The 20,014-nt window shown below is 38.6% G+C and overlaps 1 protein-coding gene across 3 annotated transcripts in view; it reads right to left on the bottom strand.

Moving 5' to 3' along the window:
• The window catches only part of SPATS2L (spermatogenesis associated serine rich 2 like), a 241,613-nt gene that overhangs the window by 122,961 nt on the left and 98,638 nt on the right, over nucleotides 1–20,014 (bottom strand). The window contains exon 1 of one of the 3 annotated variants that reach the window (XM_036744738.1): nucleotides 3,684–4,087. The exons of 1 other annotated variant lie outside the window; for it this stretch is intronic. The gene's annotated coding sequence lies outside the window, so the exon portion shown is untranslated. Of the gene's footprint in view, nucleotides 1–3,683; nucleotides 4,088–20,014 lie in introns of those variants that run through there. One more of the 3 variants, XM_036744740.1, reaches the window with a different exon arrangement.

The following is a 20,014-nucleotide window of genomic DNA, read 5'->3' as shown; positions in this document are numbered from 1 at the left end:
TCTCTCTCACACACACACACACACACACACACACCACAATGTGTGTTCAGTATAAAATTCCTACAAATGGCCTGAGGCGGAAGGGATTTTAGAAATCACTTCCTTCCTGATTTTACAATTGAAAAAATTGAGGATTCAGTGTCAACAACAATAATAAAGAAGTTTAATCGGTTTTACTTTCATTTCTCTGAAAGGAGACTGCTTAGTTTTACTTTCCAGTTCTCCTGCATGAGGTCATTGCTCGGGCCCTGCTTATGGCCTCTGGGTCCCAGGGCAATTCAGTGCTCTAGATAACTCTCTAAGGGTGCTTTGCAGAGAACATGCCACTTGCACATGGAAAATTGCCAGCCACCTTAGTAGAGGACATTTCCTCACCACAGAGTTCCCCTTCCCTTAGAGTTCCTGCCCAATCGCTATATATTTTTTTAAGACTGGCAGCATAGTGCCATGGGATTTCTAGTTAGGAAGTCCTGTTTTCAAATATTTCTAATACTAATTAGCTGTGTGACCATGGGTACATTACCTGACCTTTCTGAGCTTCAGTAAAGTGGAGATAATGTGACTTGTAGTACCTACCTCAAGTTACTAGTATGAGGCTCAAATGAGATCATTCATATACTTAAAGCAGCTTGCAAAGTACTGTAATAGGTTTACAAATTTAGTAGCTTAAAACTGCAATGACACTTTTGGGCCATCCCGAATAAATTTTATTGTTCAGTCATGTCTGACTCTTGGTGACCCTATTTAGGGGTTTCTTGGCAAAGAAGATATTAAATTGTTTTGCCATTTCTTTCTTTAGCTCATTTTACAGATGAAGAAACTGAGGCAAACAGGATTAAGTGACTTGTTTAGGGTCTCACAGCTGGTAAATGTCTGAAGTCAAATTTGAACTCAGGTCCTCCTGACTCCAGGCCCTGTGCTCTATCCAGTGATTATTATTTATAAGCCTACTCCCCCCAACAACTTTTCTGAAGTGGAGTAACTAGCAGAATTAGGATATTATTATGTGACACTATTAACTGTGGGTTCTCCTAAAACAGCTTGAGGTTGTACGTTAATTCAAAGGCACCTAGATATTATAAGCTTGTTGTTCTAGCAACTTCACCATACAACTTCTAAAGGTAAATGTCAGGAAAATCCATAGTTAAAAGACCTCCCTCTTTTGAAACACAGGTTGTAGTTGGGGTTCAGAAACATCAATGCTTGTTAAGTTCTTTATGGGAAGAAATGGAAAAAAAATAATATTTTACTTAAATGGATGATTGTCAATTCCTGTTTGAAAAGACCAGCATCCATGAGCTGGCGAAAGCATCCATTCCCTTAGGGATATTACTTGAAGAGGTAGATACTGCATCAAGACGGTGACCTTTTGAGTAGAACTTTTCAGTTCACCAGCCTCCGGTGACCTTCATGGTGCATGCTACTACATAGGGAGATCTAGGCAGAACAGAGCAGCAGCAGTAGTGGTGGCAGCAATATCACAGACCCAGTTTTATAGCCGGTCCAACTTTGAGCTTCTCATTTAAGTCTTGGCAAATATTTATGAATTGAGGTTCATATTACTTTTTCATAAAGTACCAAACCAACCTTGCTTCAGGATGCAAATGGAAGAAGAGAGCAAAGGACACTGAAGATAAATAAAACAGAATTTAATGGCTGGAAGCCAAGGAAATGGGAGGGAGGGAGGGAGGGGGGGAGAGAGAGAGTGAAAGAGAGAGAGAGAGAGAAAGAGAGAGAGAGAGAAAATGGAAAGCTTTATTAGCATTGATCTTTGTCATGATTTTTTCCATTTAATTTTAAATTATTTCATTTTGAGGTTCCTGACATCTTAAGAATATAAATAAATGCTTTAAAAGAAAACAGAATCTAATATAAGCTGATACCTGACTAGGCTTTTTACTGCTTTGCAGATAGGAAGTATTTTTCTTTTAAGAAAATATGTAATCCCACAGAGATGTAAGTGGCCCAGATCTAGCTGCAAGTATCCACTTGTACTCACAATTCTGTGCCTATTTCTTCAGGATGCAAGAACAGACTTTGAAGTATGTCCACCCCAAAGTAGTTCTGTATCAAGAGAAGTGCCGTAAACTATGCAAAAATGAAAACAGGGAAGCATGAGAAGGAATTCTGTACTTCTTATGCAAACAGATTAGTTGTTGTTCAGTCATTTTGGTCATGTCTGACTCTTCATAACCACATTTGGGTTTTTCTTGGCAAAGATAGTAGAGTGGTTTGCCATTTCCTTCCCCAGGATTAAGGGAGTTACCCAGGGTTCCACAGCTAGTGAGGGTCTGAGGTGAGATCTAAATTCAGGTCTTCCTGACTCCAGGCTGTGCACTCCATCCATTGCATCACCGGGCTGCCTTGTAAATAGATTAGTAGCTTTCAATATAACCTGTGTGACTTTAGGTAAATCACTTAACATTTCTGGGCCTCAGTAAAATGAGCAGACTGAAATACATGAACCAAAAGGTTCTTCCACCTATAAACTTATGATTTTCAATCTATGTTGTGGCAAATAAGCAAGATCATAGTGAGGCACTTACAACATGATAATACTATTGTTAGAATTTGCGTGTAGAATTTCCTCAGAATTTATCTCACACCAGAAGCCATCAAAAGTCTCTTCTTTCAACCCCCCCCCCCGGGTTCTCTACCACTACCTCTTCCCCTATCCCTGCCTCTACCTCCCTGTGGGAACCACTACAGAACGAATGGGTAGCATCTATTGATACTACTGACTATCATTATCGACTCAGTAAAACATAAAGATAGCAAGCTCAGAATACAAATGGCCACTTTTTTCTTATCTCCTTACAATATTCACTTTATTTTATATAAACACAAAACTACGTATTGATTTTTGAAAAGATTAAATAGAATTTTGCACTGATAGAAATCATAAACTCCAAGCTTGGCAAAAATAAGCCTTTTTTTGTACACTGCTAACAGAGAGAAAACCATTCATTTGTCACAGAGTAAAAATCTAGAGAAACAAACTACAGTATGGCCTGCCACATCTTTGGATCACATTTCCTTTCCAAGGTGCTAATAAACTTATAATATTCCTGAGATGTAAGAGAGAACTATTCCTTGTAATATGAAATTTTGGGTGAATTTCTTAAAAGTCAGAGAAGAAGTCACTCCACACCCCCATACATACACCTTAAACCACAATTGTCCTAAGTTTAAGAAACACAGAATTCTTTCAAAATATAGAAACACTGGCATACAGTAGAGGAGGGTTTTAATGAGAGTACACATTGCTATGATGCCTTAAGGTTCAAAGAATACTTTCCTTACAATGATCCTGAGAGACAAATAGAGGCATGCGTTATTATCCCCATTTTATAAATGAAGAAGCAGGCCCAGAGAGGTTAAGCCCACAGTCACACGTTAGAACCCAAACCGAGACCTTCTGACTTCAAATCCAAATCTCATTTTTCTTTGCCACTCTGCTTTTCGATATAAACAGAAGAAAGCCTTAGCATTAGGTGCAACTGGGCCTTATTATTTACACTGACCCTTCTCAAGATACCACATTTCTTCCTCCTTTCCCTTGATATTTCATTATTTTCCTGAAGTTCTATCCTCTGGGGAAGGTGGGAAGAGAGAGGAGGGGGGAACAAACCTAAAATAGTCTAACTCTTTAGAACTGAAATAGAAGAGAAGTCCCAACTTACGTTTTCTAGGTCTCCCTGTTTTCAAACCAGAGTTCCCCGGATGTGAGCTTGTGCTAATCAGGTCCTTACCGGGGAGCTGACTCCTTGTTTCAGTGCTTCAGCCCCTGGACTCCCTCACAGCTCAACAGGGTGTAATCCGAAGAGTAAGTGGAGCAGGTGGGGCTGGAGAATGAGGTATGTGGCAGGACCTGGGAGGGGCGGAGACACCAGCTGTTTGCCAGCAGCCAAGCCACCTGAGGTTCCAATATACCTGTCACCTCCTGAGAAATTGCTTTTTCTCTACCGGTAAATAAGTCCACAAGGTCTTTGCCTTGGGTACCTAGCACTCGGGTTTATGGAGATAGAAACACTCCGGCCCTTGAGAACAAATGCCCGAGTTGTACACACTCTGCTCTGAGGTAACAGGCAGAAAGAAGTGAAGGCAGACACACACACAGCAGCTTGTAGTTTGTCGTAGTTCCAAAGGTCAGCCTATAAAAGGCTCCTAATCACATGGCTGACTTATCACAGGCATCACAACAATAAAGTACTCAGTCCTCAAGGAGATATCATTTCGTAGGTGTAGGTACTTCCTCTACCAATGCAGATTACAACCACTCCACAATTTTGTCTATATTTGATATTTATGAAATACACCTATTTGTAGGCTGCATAGTGGAGGGAAAAGAAAGCTGGGTTTAGAGTCTGTGGACCTAGTTTCAACTTCCTGCTTGGCTACTTACTATATGTATAGCCTTGAGCAAATCATAGAACCTCTCCGGGCCTCAGTTTCCCCGCATGTAAAATAAGAGGGTTGAACTAGACGATCTCTCTTAGAGCCCCTTTAGTCCTAAGTCTATGACATGTGTACATGCTGTTTCTGCCATTAGAATGTAAGTTCTTAGAAGGCAGGGGTCATCTTACTTTCATATCTGTAACCCTAGCACCAAATTGCTGTTAAATTGTTTCAGTCCTATCAAGCTCTTTGTGACCCCATTTGGGGCTTTCTTGGAAGAGATATTGGAGTGGTTTGCCATTTCCTTCTCCAGCTCACTTTACAGATGAGGGAACTGAGGCAAACAGGGTTAAGTGACTTGCCCAGGGTCACACAGCTAAGACGTATCTGAGGCTGGATTTGTACTCAGAAAGATAAATCTTCCTGACTCCACTTTATCCGAGGTGCCACCTAGTTGCCCCTAGCACTACATATAGTGCCTCTTTCATAACAAGTTCTTTAAAAAAAAAAGAATGAATGAAACAACAGGCATCATTAAGTGCTTAATATCTACCAGGCACTGTGCTGGGTGCTGTGGATAAAAATACAAAAATGAGACAGTCTTTGTTCTCAAGGAGTTTACTTTCTACTGAAAGGAATGAAGCAGATTTGCAGATAAGCCGATATGGGACACACAGATAGATAGACAGAAAGACAGACAGACAGACAGATAGATAGGCATACACCCATACACACACAGTAACTGGGACAGAGGTGGTCACAAACAATGAGGAGACTTCATGAAATACCTCTTAAAGGCATTGGTACTTGAGTTGGGCCGTCACGGGAGTCAGGGGCTCCAAGAGGCAGTGGATAGAGTGCCAGGCCTGGAGTCAAGAAGACTCATCTTCCTGAGTTGAAATCTAGCCGCAGATACTCACTGGTTGTTTGACCCTGGGCAAGTCACTTAACCCTGTTTGCCTCAGTTTCTCATCTGAAAACAACCTAACAACAATAACAACACCTGCACCTATAATTTGGGCATGGCATCTTGCCAATGGCTTATCAAACTGGCTACAGTCCACTAAGTCCTCCAGATCTTCTTCATACTAACTGTTGCCCAGCCATACCTCTACATTCTATATTTACGCAGTTGAATTTTTGAGCCCAAATGTCTGACTTTACACATACACCAATTTAAAATATATCTTGTTATATTCAGCCCATCATTCTAGCCTGCTGATACCATTTTAGATCCTGTTTTTGCCATCCAATGTGTCAGCTGTATCTCCCAATTTTGTGATGTCTGTAATGAGAAGAGCATTCTATCAGCTTTCAATCGAGTCACTGATAAAATAATGTTGAACAGGTCAGGGCCAAGAACAGAACGTGAGATACTTCACTAGAGACCTTCTTCTGAGCTCACATCAAGCCAGGAATCACTACCCTTTGGACAAGGTCATTAAATTAGTTCCCCAAAGCCCTAATTATACCATCTTCAGTCTCACATCTCTCCATCTTGCTCATTAAAATAGCATGAAACCCTTTTCAAATTTTTCACCAAAATCTATGTTTACTATATCCACAAAATCCTTCTGAATTATTGGTAAATGTATTTAAAAAAGAGGAAAGCAGATTAGTATTGGCATGACTTGTTCTTGATAAAGCCATAATGGCTTTTAGTGATCACTACTTGCCTTTCTAAATGCTCACGAACCATTCCTTTAATAGTACATTTTAGAATTTTGCCAGGAATGAAAGTCAAATTTCCTGGATAATTTTGCCCTATTTCTTTTTTCAAAAAATAGGGACAGAAAAAAATTTTAAAAGTAGGGACTGTAGTCCTGTGGCACTTCCATTATTCTCCACGGTGTTTATAAGATCAGCAGCAATAGCTCAACAGTCATAGTTGGCCACTTCTTAGAATATACCCAGGGATGTATTTCAGCTGGTCCAGTGACGAATTTATTGGGGGATAGTAAAGTGCTTTATTATCATGTATTCACTTATTTTTCCACTTCAGTTATGTTAACCATTTTTGTTCTATCCTTCCTACTCCAAAGATAACATTCCTTGGTTGTGAAAGCAGAAAAAAAATCCCCAAAGTTTAAAAAGTGCAGCTTCTCTCCAATGTCTGTTATCGTTTTCCTGTTTGTCCTGTGCAGTGGGCCCATCCATTGTTGGATCTTAGTTTTGTTCCCAACATAACTTTTAAAAAGTCCTTTTTTTGGTACTTAACTTTCCTTGCCAGATGCAGTTTATTTTGTGCTTTAGCACTCATGACACTATTCTTACACTCTTTTGTATTTATGTACCCCTTTAGCTGCCTTTGATGTTATCTTCTAGACATTAAAAAAAATCTAAATTGGTTGATTAATTCCTGGTTTCCACCCTGGTCTCCTTAAACAGAGAGCTCCACCTTTTCTTTCTCATTGGAATTGTTTGCATTTGTTTCTTCAAAAATTCATCCTTGAGTCTTTCCCATATGTTTTGGGCTGCCTTATTCCATAGAATCTTAGTCTACAGAATCTTAACCTGTCCTTTATTTTTGAACCTTTTGAAGTTTGTTCTCTACAAATCTAGGGTTCTCATCAAACTATACTTGGCATTTCTCTCCTCTTCTATCTCAGATTCTAAGATGAACTTGTTACATCTCCCCAAGATCTCCATCATTATTACTTCAGCCATCCACTTATGTTTCCTTCTTTGTCAGAATGAGGTCCAGAATAACAGTTTGCCATGTCACTTACTGAACCATCTGAATAATGAGGTTGTCAGAAATGCAAGTCAAGAATTTGTCAGCTCCTTTTCTTTGGCAAGAAGAAACTTCTAGCAAATCTAGTAGACATTCAGAATGAAACCAAAGTCCCCCATCATTAATATATTTGTGCCTCCTTGCCAAGTTTGTAATGTTTCTCAATATCTTCACCCATTTACTCCTTTTGTCCTAGTGGCCTAGTATATACATATAATAATATTGGTTTTTTCCCCCTCCCTCCACATTGGTCATCACTTAAATATTCTGCTCTAATTCGTGTTAAGGTACTAATAACTAATAAGAAATAATATGCGCTCCTCCCAGGAGCACAGAAATATTCATTTTTATAGGGGATAAGACATTAACCCAAAGGCAGGAAACTGACAGGATTTCTGATATTCGTGATAGACTATGGGGATCCCATTTTGAGGTAGGGAGGCTTTCTTGGTGTCTTCCAAATCACATTACATCTGCCTACATGGATGAAGCATAGTTTTAGGTATATGTATATACTTCTGGTCAGCAATGTTGAAAATTTTGCCTATTCATAGAAAAGCATAATTTTTCCATTTTACTGGACTATTCTCTTGGCAGTGACATTCTACAAAAACATAAGGATGGTTAGGAACTATAGAAAAATCTGTGACAGACTAGAGAAAGATGCTAATGTATAGAGGACATCAGTATTAAAGAGGTGCTGTTTTGGTACTAGCGTTGTCCAAAAGCTGCTCCTCTCCTTGTACCTTCCTTTAGAAAGTCACTAGAGAATGGAATGACAAAGGAGGGGGTCCTCTGATTAGCTATGGTGCTAGTTTTTAGCAAAAGTAAAATGAGTGGATCCAGGCCCTCGTGGTTGGCCTAAGAGACTGATTTTCATTTTATGATGGACATAACCTGTCAGGAGTACCATCATTCTTCCTCCATGGCCATGAGAGTGGAGCAAAATATTTAGTATCAGTAAAAATAAATGTGCTACTAAATTCCATCTTCCAAATCATATGACTAAGAAAGATGCACCAATTTAGGCTTCCCTTCCTTCATCACCACTAAAATTAATGCTCTAGGAACTAGTATCACAGTTTAGAGACATTTCTATGACAGGAAATAAATATTCATATCACAGAAAGAATAAAATCTCAGGTAAAGAGGAAAACTACTTAGAGAGTAACTGAAGCTCCACTTTAATGTTGGTCTCAAGTAATTATATAAAAATGAATGAAGATATTAAGTATACAATTTTGTGTCTCTTGAGGTTGATCTAATGTTATGAACAATAAAGACTCAGCTTGATCATTTTACGTTGCCATTAAAATTTTAGGAATCATGTTGCTCAGGAATTAACCTCTCAATTTCCATTTTAAAATCCACACACTAAAAGAGACAAGAATTTATAATTTTTAAACCAACATTTTATAATAGGAAAATTAATAAATAATCACCTTATTATCTATGATAGTTAATATATGATTAACAATGATTAAAGAATTTTCAAGACCCTAAAAGTGTCAATAAATTATTAAAAATGACCTCTCATAAAAAGCTGTATTTCTGATTACTTCCCCCAGATGTCTTAAATCTCATTTTATTCTTTTCTGTTGACTGTTAGTCATTCTTTATCCTTTATTATAGATTCTCTGTTCTCATCAGGAATTGCAACACTTTGCCATTCTGGTATTATATCAAAGATCACCTTAAAAATATAATTATCAAGTGCTTCTCCAGTCACATAACCCTGCAGTAATTTCCATTTCAACCTCAGGATCAAGGCCATCAACTCCTACTCAGCTTTATGGATCTCATCACCCTTGGCACCATTGCTTAAAACTTTCTCTTTGGCCAGGTTCATCTCCTCAACCTTGCTTGACTCAGCATAGGCTACATCATTTGAAAAGCCTTCCACCTCTACATTAACATCTATCTCCACTGCCTGTCATAGCAACTCTCTATGCAGTCTTTCCACACTGAACAATAACTATTTCCTGACTAATGGTAAATCCATTTAATAATAATTGTAATAATAGCTAGCATTTGTGTAGTGCTCTAAGGTTTGCCAAGTGATTTACGACTATTACCATTTTATCCTTACAACAACCCCACTTTACAGATGAGGAAACTGTGGCAGATGGAGGTTAAGGGACTTGCCCAGGGCCACACAGTCAGTAAGTGTCTGAGGGAGGAAATGAACCCTGGACTTCTTGACTCCAGGTCTAGCTCTCTTCTCACTGTGCTAATGCTTCACTAATTTGGTGGTCATATGCTTGTACATTTGTATGTATGTATTCTCCATAGGCACTACGGCAACTTTAAGATTATACAGTACTTGAGGATAGCCTCTGTGTCTTCTCCATGCTGAGTGAACCACCACAGAAAGTCCTAAGGTTAAGTGCCAGGTACATTGTAAAGGCTCAGCCTGGACCAGCTGAATGGATTATGTTCATGTAGAATTTTGAGCAATAGCAAGTCTTATCAGTCTTCCGGATCATTACTCAAGACACTAAATAAATGAGAACTTTTCTTCAGTAGCCCAACTGCTGTAAAGACCCTTTCCAACTAAAAATAGCATCATTTATTATTTCCCTTGAAAGATTTTCTGCTAAATTTCACCCAATCCAATTTCAAGTCACTGAGATTTCAATGTATGAAATGCTGGATCACCTGCTTCACTGACATAAATATACTGCTTTGAGCTTCAATTTTATTTATATCAAGTCTGATGGAATTGTACAGACAAGGAATGGAATTTATCTGTTTTTAACTTGCGCTTATGGACATATTATAAAATGCTTAAAGTCAACCCACCTGGTAAGTATTCATGGTTTACTAAACAATACATTTAGATATTTAGGGAAGTTATGCAAGAAACATAATACAGTCTTATTCTCAAAGAGTTCATTTTAGTAAAGGGTTATTGAGGGAAAAACACAAATAAGACCTTAATTCAGTTAAATCCTATGGTGTTGTGGGAATATTTTGAATTTAGAATCAGAGGTCCTTAGTTCAGATCCCAGTAGTCCCACTTATTACCTGTGTGACATTTTGGTTAAGTCAATGAACCTCTCTGAGTCTCAGTTTCCACATATAAAAAAAGACAAGGCAGAGCTTGAGGATCTCTAAAGTTTATTTTTGATGATCTGAATGCACAAATCATTAGGATACAACGCAGGTTGTTGTAAGCGTAAAGGAGCAGGGAAAAAAGTGTTATGAAACATTTGGGAAAGGTTAAGACTTTTTTAGCTGGGGCTCTAATTGTTTCTCTGATTGTAAGGTGAGCCACAAACTCCAAAATCTCCATTTAAGAAAGGAGTTCAGCTTAGAATTTCTCCTTTCTCATCTGGCTGCACTACTTTGGGACTTTTCCATCATGCCCATGACCACCTCCACTCCCCCACTTTTCAGTTTCCTTTTGTGTGCTGCTTCCCCCATTAGATTATAAGCTCCTGAGGGCAGGTACCATATCTATATCTATATATCTATATATATTTTAAATATGTATATCCCCAGCACTTGGAAGAGTGCCTCCCTGGCATGTTGACTGACTGACTGACATCTGGTAAGGTTTCATGGAAGAGGTACAACCTGAGTGAGTTTTGAAGGAAGATAAAGATTTCAATAGGCACTGAAGATGGAGTCTGTTCCATAGATAGGTGACATACAGTACATGCAAATGCACACAGAAGAGAAGGAAAAGATGAGAATAGGGGCTTCTGAGCAGTCCATTTTGGCTGAAATAAAACTTTCTATTTGGCCAGGAACAAAGTAATGTGAGATAAAGCTGGAAAGGTCAGATGGAGGTAGGCTGTGGAAGTCCTTAAATGCTAGAGTAAGGAATTGTTTATTTATTAAGCCTCAGGGAACCACGGAAGAGTGGTGACTAGAAGTATAATGTGCTCAGTGGTGCATTGGGAAGATAATTATGGAAGACAGATTAGAGAGGGGAGAGAGTGAAAGCAGGAAAACCAGTTAGGAGGCTATCGCAGGAGGCCGGGTGAGGACAGGAACTAAAGTTGTGGTAGGAATAGAACGGAGTGGATAGATGTGAGAGGAATTGAAGAGGTAGGAGTTACAGGATTGGCAACTCACTGCACAGGAAGAGGGGAGGAGGAAGAAGAGTGAAAGATGGCTAAGAATGGTGGTGTCAAAAATGGAAATAGAGTAACAGAAACACAAAACCACAAACAACCTCGAGTCTAGGCGAATGGGAAAATGGTGATGCCATTAAGAGAAAGAGACTAACAGAAAATTAAAAACATAAGCATAACCTCACTCACTTTTTTGCAGAAGTGGGGAACTATGGGAGGAAAACATTTCCTATACTGTACTATTCAGTTGATATGTTGGTTGTTTCTTTTCTTTTTTCTTCCTTCTTTCCTTCCTTCCTACCTTCCTTCCTCTCTCTCTCTCTCTCTCTCTCACGCACGCGCGCGCGCGCACACACACACACACACACACACACACACACACACTTTTAACAAGGCCCTGCTGAGCAGGAAAGGGGCAGGGACATTCAGGGATAAAGATAAAAAATACCGAGAAATATTTAAATTTTTTCAAAAAAGGAAAAAGCACAGGTTTAATATTCAATTGCAATTTATATAAACCAGTATCGTGAGGTTGCTGGCTTCACCAGAGTGACTCTAGCTAGTCGGGGAAAGCTTCATGAAGATGACAACATGTTGCACTTTTGTAGGAAAGGCAAAATAAAATATGATGGCATGAATAGAAGATGGCATTCCAGTTAAGGGGAATGGTTGATATGAAAACTTGAAGTCAGGGACTTAGGATCAATGGATCCTTAGAGATCATTAAGTCTAAACCGTTCAGATTACAGATGAAGAAAGGGAAGACTAGACAACCAAAAGGACTTGGAAACAATGACCTTCCCTTGGCTATAATAAATCTCTTTTCATTTTAGTAATTTTTGCTCTATTTTCCCCCTTTATTCTAACACTTTCACCATCCTACTTGGCATCATAGACATATGTGTGTATTTCTTATCTGCCTTATTAGACTAAGTGCTTCATAGGAAAAGAGATGCCATCTTATCTTTGTATCTTCAGAGAGCTCTGCACACAAAAGGTATGTGAACATTTATTGAAGTAGAGAAAATATTGGACAGTCTGTAATTGCTTTACATTTGTAGTTTTGATTATACTTCTGTCTCAGTAGATGATGTTACCTACAAGATTTGCCACTTCTTGCTACATTTCCTTATATTTTAGGGACTGGTCCAAAGAGACACTGCTTCTCTGCATTCATTTTTTTGTTATGAAGCTCTAGATTTGGGACCTTTCCAGTTTTTCCATTACCCTTCTTAGAATTCTGGGCCAAGATCAGGATTTTTATCAGGCCCATTTAATGCACTCAACTCCCCTCCCTTCCCCATTTTGATCTTATTATGACTTAAGGTTTCATCCAACTTCAAATAAAGAACTATAGAGCAAATTAAAACTGAATTTCACTTAGCTCTACTGGAGCAATTAATGAAATCCTATTTGTGGTTTCTTCCATTTTCATTTCTACCTAGTTTCACATATTTTAATATGACCAATGGCCAACATAACTTAGTTAAGTATACCCAATCTTGAAAAAAAATACTCAGCCAAACAGAAACCCAAAAGCAAGCTTTGTTCTATTAAATGTTAACTGAAAAAGGATGAGGTGGTAAGCATCTATTAGAGAAGAAAAGCCCCACCAACGTTTGCTTTTTTTTTTCTTAAAAGGGATGCTAGTTGTCTTTAGCATGATTTCATCTTTCATTTCAAGTCTTCATATCACAAAGGACTATACAGAATGAACCCCTTATTTATTTTACAGAAGACTTGGAATGAGCTAGAGCTTGAGTAAGGAACACAGAAATGCATCTCTCAAGATCTTGCTCTATTTTCTTTAAAAATTGAACTGCTATCCTATACGATGGGGGGAAAATAAATTTAACCATGACAGAAGCTCTCCATTTTCACAAATCTCTGAATAATCAGCCCATTACCAGTATTTCTCCTGTCTCATGGCACTATCACACCCTCAGGAACTCCCATTTTGTCATTCTTGCAGCTTTTCCTCCTTATTCAAAGGTTTCACTCTCGTTTCCAAATGCAGTACGTACATCGACAGAATTAAAGCAGCGCTTGGTATGGGGGAGGGATGCCAAGGGGATCCAGGAAAGAGGTGCTCCAGTTCTCTTAACAGTTATATTTCTGGCTCTTCTAGCTGTGAATGTATGCAAACGGGTCTGAAACACCTTTCCTGCTTTTTTCTTTCCTTTTCCTCTTCTTTTCTTGGTCCCCATTCTTTTCTATTTTATTTCAACAAATACTTATTAAATGCTTACTATGTACAAGGCATTGTTCCAGGTGTTGAAAATATGAAGAATTTTTTTAAATGACAGTTCCTGCCCTCAAGGAACTTAAAATCTACAAAAAAAAATTTTTGAAGTGAGAAGGAAAGAAATAACATGTACTTGATAAGTATAACGCAAAGTAGTTTGTGATGGGGAAAAGGTAGAAATCTAGACATAATGTTTTAAGAAACTTTGAGAAGAAAAAAAGTGCTTTTTAGCTTTCTCCTTTCAGCTTGTGATTTTTACCATCAAATGTGGTGCAGCAAAAATAAGTCTGGATTTGCAGTCAAAGTTTCAAACAACATCTGTGCTATTTACTAACCTGTGTGACCTTGGGCAAGTCCCTTAGCTGCTCTATGCCTTAGTTTCTGAATAAATAAAGTGAGATAAAATGAGAAGACTGGACTCAATGATCTCTAAGGTTCCTTCCAAATTTAAATTCTATGATCCAGATGGCATCACAAGGCATCTCCCCACCCTGCCCTCAGAGACCATTTATTTTCTACTTTAGTTCCGGAAACTGTCACCAGCTGGTGGTGGTGCTGGTAGTCTTGGAATAAGCCACAAATATAGTAGGTATGTACAACCAACTGTCTCATAGTTGATATTATGGCAGCCTGAAGGCTTGCAGGAGTTAATGATGCTTAGAGAGACATAAGCCACATTTCGATAATCTCAAGAGAATCTCTGAAGAACAGTAAAACAAGCCATAAAAACTATTATTGAGAAATGTCTAAAGTAAACCCACTCTATCATATCAGGGTCTGAGGGCAAATTGACACATGGATTACATAAGAATCATGAACAGGCTTTTTCACTTTCATTTTTTAAATTTAGAAAAGCTATTAAGATATCCATGTGAATATTTATTAAGTACTATTTACCCTCATTTACAAGTTAGCATTAAGAGAAAATACTATTTGAAGCAAAATGTAAAAGAAATTACCACCTCCCCCACTCTCATATCTCTCTCTCTCCCCATATATATATATATACGTATATGCGTGTATATATATATATACACATACATACATATACATATATACATACATACACACACACACACACACACACATATATATATATGTATGTATGTATGTATGAGTGCTCCAGTCATAGGATCATAGACTAGATTATAGAGGAAGGTGTCCCAGGGAAAGTAAGTTTAGAGAATCTTCACTGAGTTTTCAATCTAGTTTCTAATTGACAAGCTATCTTCCCCACAAAATGACAAGCTGGAAGGGACTTCAGAGGACTTATCATCCAATTCACACTTGAACAAAAATCCTTTCTATACCAATCCTTTATCCAATCTTTGCTTGAAGACTTCCAGTAAGTAGGAATCCATTGGTCCCATTCTACTTCTGAAAAGATCTAATTGTTAAGTCTGTTTCTCCTGATGTCAAGAAAAAGCTCAAAAATTTCACTTATTGCTCTTAATTTTTGACACACAGAGCCAAGCAGAACAATTCTGATGTCTCTACTACCCACTAACTCTTTACATATTTAAATATGAAGCCAGTGATCAAGTCCTCGCTCACTCGTCTCTTTGCAAGGCTTTAAACATCCCACGTTCCTTCCTCTGGTCATCATATGGAACGATCATAAGGCCTTTCACCATGCTGGTGACCCTAACCTGGACATTCTCTGGTTGATGAATAGCCTTTCTAAATTGTGGCACCTCAAACTAAACCCAAGAATACTGATGTAATCTAATGAGAGCAGAGTAAACTTTAGGAGACAGCATTGTGAGTTGCTGTGGCTGAAGAACAGCATCACCTGGTGTTAAACCTTCTGGTGATTAGCCCCTCGGAACCCAGCTCAGCTGGTTTACAGGTCAGAGGCACAGTCCATTGCCAGCCTGCACTAGAAATCTTTACAGCTTGCTAGAGCTTACCAGAGCTTGTTCTTGAAGGCATTCAGGGTCACCTTCATGCCACAATGAGGCATCAAAGCAAGACTGTGGTGGCAGATCATTATTATCAGTAGGAAATAAAAATAATGATAAATTTCACCGTGTGGTCCAACTTATCCAGCTTGGTCCTTGGAAGACAGGTACAATCTGTCACTGGCCCGTGCCTGCAGTTTCACTAAGTAGAACTTGCTAGACTTTGTACTCTGCAGGCATAGGCCTTTTGAATCCCAGGGTTACCTCCATGGAAAACTGAGGCCGTTATTGGAATCAAGCATTCGTGGAAAGAAATTCATACTAATAAAAACAACAATATACACAGTGCTCTCCACTTTTCAAAGCACTTTCACATACCTTATTTCTTTTGATCCTGTTGATTAAAGGGGCATTCTCCAAAGCAGCCTCAGGTCTCAGCTTGTCTATAGTTCTTAAAGCTTGGGGCAGCTCAACTCTACTCTCTCTCCCTCTCAGTCCTAGGCATCTCAGCTCTAACTTCTTTGTTTCAGAGAGAGGTATGTTAATTGCCTCTTGCTCCTAGTACTAAATTACTTCTCCAGTACCTTGCCAAACGGAAACCTGGCCTGCAGCTCCCTTGGCTCAAATCCTCGTGCTTCCTCTACACTCCCTATTTTTTCTGCTTAGGTTTTAAAATTCCTCTTCAGTCTTTTTCTCTTTGTCCAAAGGAAAAGACAGAAAAGTCTCCTATCTGGTGACTCCTGGGTAATTCTTCCCCCCTCAGTCCCAATGCCTTTGACTTTCAATTAAGGATTACTTGGGTTACTTAGCTACCATCCTTACCAGAACTTAATACCCTTTCTTCTATGAATCTTACTTTGTCCATTAATTTAATAAACATTCATTTACTTTTAGAGCAAATTTTATTGATAATTTTTGGTTTTGCATTACCTATATTTCCCAGTGTATTCCTCCTTTTTGTCCCTCCTAACACTTTTGACAAAAAACAAAAAAAGAGGTTAAAAAAGTAGTTCAGCAAAACTAAGCAAAATATTGAAAAAAAGTCTGACATTATATGTACTGTTTCATACCTATGATTCTCACTTCTGCAAAGAAGTGGGAGGGGGTGATCCCCTTTCATTTCTCTTCTTTCTGACCAAGCTTATTCATTATAATTTCACTGAATTTCATTTTGAATTTTTTCAACATTTATTAAGGATCATCTGTGTACTCTTTGGCAGCTAGGTGGTCTGGTGAATAGTGGTACAGTCAGGAAGACTCATCTTCCTGAATTCAAATCTGGACTTAAACACTTAATAGCTATAGGACCCTGGGTAAGTCACTTAACCCTGTTTGCCTTGGTTTCCTCCTCTGTAAGATGAGCTGGACAAGGAAATGGCAAACCACTCTAGTATCTTTGCCAAGAAAACCTCAAATGGGGTCACAAAGAGTTGGACCTGACTGAAAATGACTAAACAGCAATATTCTCACTATGCCAGTTATTGGGGGAGATACATAGTTCTGAATAAGATAAAGTCACTGCCCTCAATAAGTTTATAATCTAGTAAATTCATCTACTGCTCTTTTATAATGCTGATTTAATCAATATGCATCAAGATTCTGCAAGATTTTTCCTATCTTTTTCAGGAAAGAATTAAGAAAGTAGCTTTGCCTTGTTTTTCCCCCAGTCAATATTTGACATGATATGTAAATACAAAACATTTTCATAAGTCTTTTAAGAATGTGCAAAACCAGTAATTTTTTTCTATTTCCTCTATACTGCTACCTGAAGGGGTCTAAGAGTGAGGAGGGGTGTAGACATTAAGGAACTACAGTTAAATTTACCAACAAGATATTAGAGCAGGAAGAAATCTTAGACGAGATCATCTTCTAGTTCAGTCTTTTCCATTGATAACTGAAGCTCAGAGAGGGGATGTGACTTTTCTAAGGTCATATAGACAGTGAGGTGGCAGAGACAGGATCTGAGCCAGATGCTTTACATCATAGGCAAGATTGGGGGATCCTGGGAGGTCTAATGGGATCTCATTTTTGTGTCTAGAAGCCTCTCTCTCTCTCTCTCTCTCTCTCTCTCTCTCTCTCTCTCTCTCTCTCACTCTCTCTGGAACAGTGAAGAGCTGTTCTTAGAAAATGATGACTGAGCAGTACTAGTGAGACATGTCTCACACTTTCCTACAGAAAAAGGAGACTATTTCTCATTTGAGACAAGGCTTTTAGTGAGCATGTGTATGTAAACTATATCATTCCAAGCCATTAGTGTCACTTAATTCATATGTCCTTTACATCTTTTTTTTTTGTTGTTGTTGTTGAGATACTTGACCACTGAGCACTCACCCTGACCTGGGGATTCTCTCCATATAATGACGGATCATCTAAACATTTCTTCACTTGGTCCCAGCATGACAAAAAAAAAAAGTCTACCCCATCCCAAGTCACTCTAATGTTATACAGATGCTTCCAAATTGGAATATGGAGATTGGTAAATAGACCTACACTGATCTAATTCCAAGGTGCTCCTTCAACTGCAAGCTAAGATTTGAATTTTAGATAAAAAATGGACAGGACAACACTCCAGTTTCAAAGTGAACTGTGTATATGCCTTAGCTATATGGAAAAGAAATCCTACATGCAGGATTGCACTTCTGATTGCACAACAATAGAGAAAGTACCTAGATAAACTAATCTCTGATAAATTAATATTATCTGACATTTATATAGCTCTTTTAAGGTTCCTAAGTCATTTTCCATATCAGTTGCTCAGGAGACCCTCCAGAAAAAAACGAACAAAACCAACCCAGTAAAGTCCATAATATTGGTATTACTACACTTCTCGAGGACCTCAGTCACCTCTCTTACTTGCTAAATAAAGAGGCCAAAGTAAAGCCGGTAGTAATTACCAAAAGCCCATTTTCCCACTGGCAAGGAATGTGATCATCAACGACCCACCAATTCCCCAGGTGCCCCCCCTTTCCTCCAGTATGCATCGACACCTGTCCTCAAACCTAGACCTTCACACTAGGTTCAGGCTCCCTCCTGCTTCTCCACCAATGTCTGGTCCTGCCTGACCCAGATAAGACCCTAGAAAAAACCCACCAGGCTTTACAGACTTCAGAGTCCTATTCTACCAGGACCTTCAGCTAACCAAACTCTCTAACTGCCCTCCCTATTGTATTTTCCCTCAATAAAGCTGGCTTGCTTCTCCTGTTGTATTTCCCCTCAATAATGCTGGCTTTACTTTCTGTGGGCTGACTCCCATCTTGAACTACAAATAGCTCATGTTGCTCTGCCCCCTCCTCATACTATACCTTGGAGTCCTGAACCTCACTCAAACTACATTAAAACATGCCTATTTTGTAGGAAACTGAGATTCAGAGAGGGCCTAACAACTAGTGTCCGAGCTGGAACTGGAACCCAGGAAGGACTCTTCTGTTTACTAAGCTACGCTGCTTTTCACATAGTATATGTAGAGGTTCTTAATTTTTTGTGTGCCATGGGTCCCTTGGTAGTTTGGTGAAATCTAAGGACCACTTCTAAAAATACTGTTTTTAAATGAATAAAACAGAATACATAGGATGACAAAGGAAATCAGTTACACTGAAATACAGTTATCAAAATATTTTTTTGAAGTTAGTTTATGGTCTATAGGCACAAACCAAATTAACTAATTAATATTTTAAAAGACAGCTAGATGGCACAGTGGATAGGGTGCTATACTAAGAATCAGGAACATGAGTTCAAATCCAGCATCGGACCTTACTAGCTCCGTGATCCTGAGAAAGTCATTTAACCTCAGTTTGCTTCAGTTTCCCCATCTGTAAAATGGGGATAATTATAGCACCTAGCTCCTAGGATTGTTGTGAGATAAAATGAGGCAATATTTGTAAAATGCTTTGCCAACCTTACAGTGTTATAGAAATGCTAGATATCATTATTATTATTAAAAGAATAGAGGCAAAACTATGTTCAGTTAACTACTGACATGCGTTGACCTGCTTGGGATTTGTTCATAAATTTTCATTTTCTTTGAAGCATATGGGAAAGATAAAACACAAATTTAGAGCCAGATTGGATGTTAGAGGCTATCCTGTCCAGCTTGTTCTCCTTACAGATAAGGTAAGAGAAGTCCAGAGAGGGAAGTAATTGATCCGCCATTACAGAGTTGCAGAAACAGGATTCACCAGTCTCTCTGACTCCAAATCTGTCAATCTTTCTGTTGCAATTTGCTGCCTCCAAAGCACAACGTGAATAGTAACATTCGCTTTCGACACTAGGATGTGCAACTAAAAACATCACGTTCTATATGTGTTTGATACACCTTAAAGATTCATGCCAAGTAGTTTAGATAATTTTCCACAAGATGTGTTAGTCTCTTCCTCCCTCCTCAAAAAAAAACCCACTCTGAACAAATTCCTTTTCTTATTATACCAAAAGAGTGAGTTCTTATTTTCCTTAAAACGTGCATTTACTTCTAGACGTTCATGCCAAGTACTTGAGTCATTCAAAATCATTTACATTGGCGCTGATTTCTGCCTAGAATAACTTGCCAATAGAGGAACTGTAAATCAATTTGTCTCTGCCACTGTCCAGATGCGCTCTGCCAACAGATTGTGCTATATGTTGACTGATGTCATGGCTCTCTGAATTGGTTATGGACTTT

This window comes from Trichosurus vulpecula, chromosome 2 (assembly GCF_011100635.1).
Source record: "Trichosurus vulpecula isolate mTriVul1 chromosome 2, mTriVul1.pri, whole genome shotgun sequence".
In the NCBI taxonomy this organism is placed as follows: domain Eukaryota; kingdom Metazoa; phylum Chordata; class Mammalia; order Diprotodontia; family Phalangeridae; genus Trichosurus; species Trichosurus vulpecula.
Note: the sequence above shows the minus strand (reverse complement) of the source record. Positions and strands in the feature narration are given on the sequence as shown.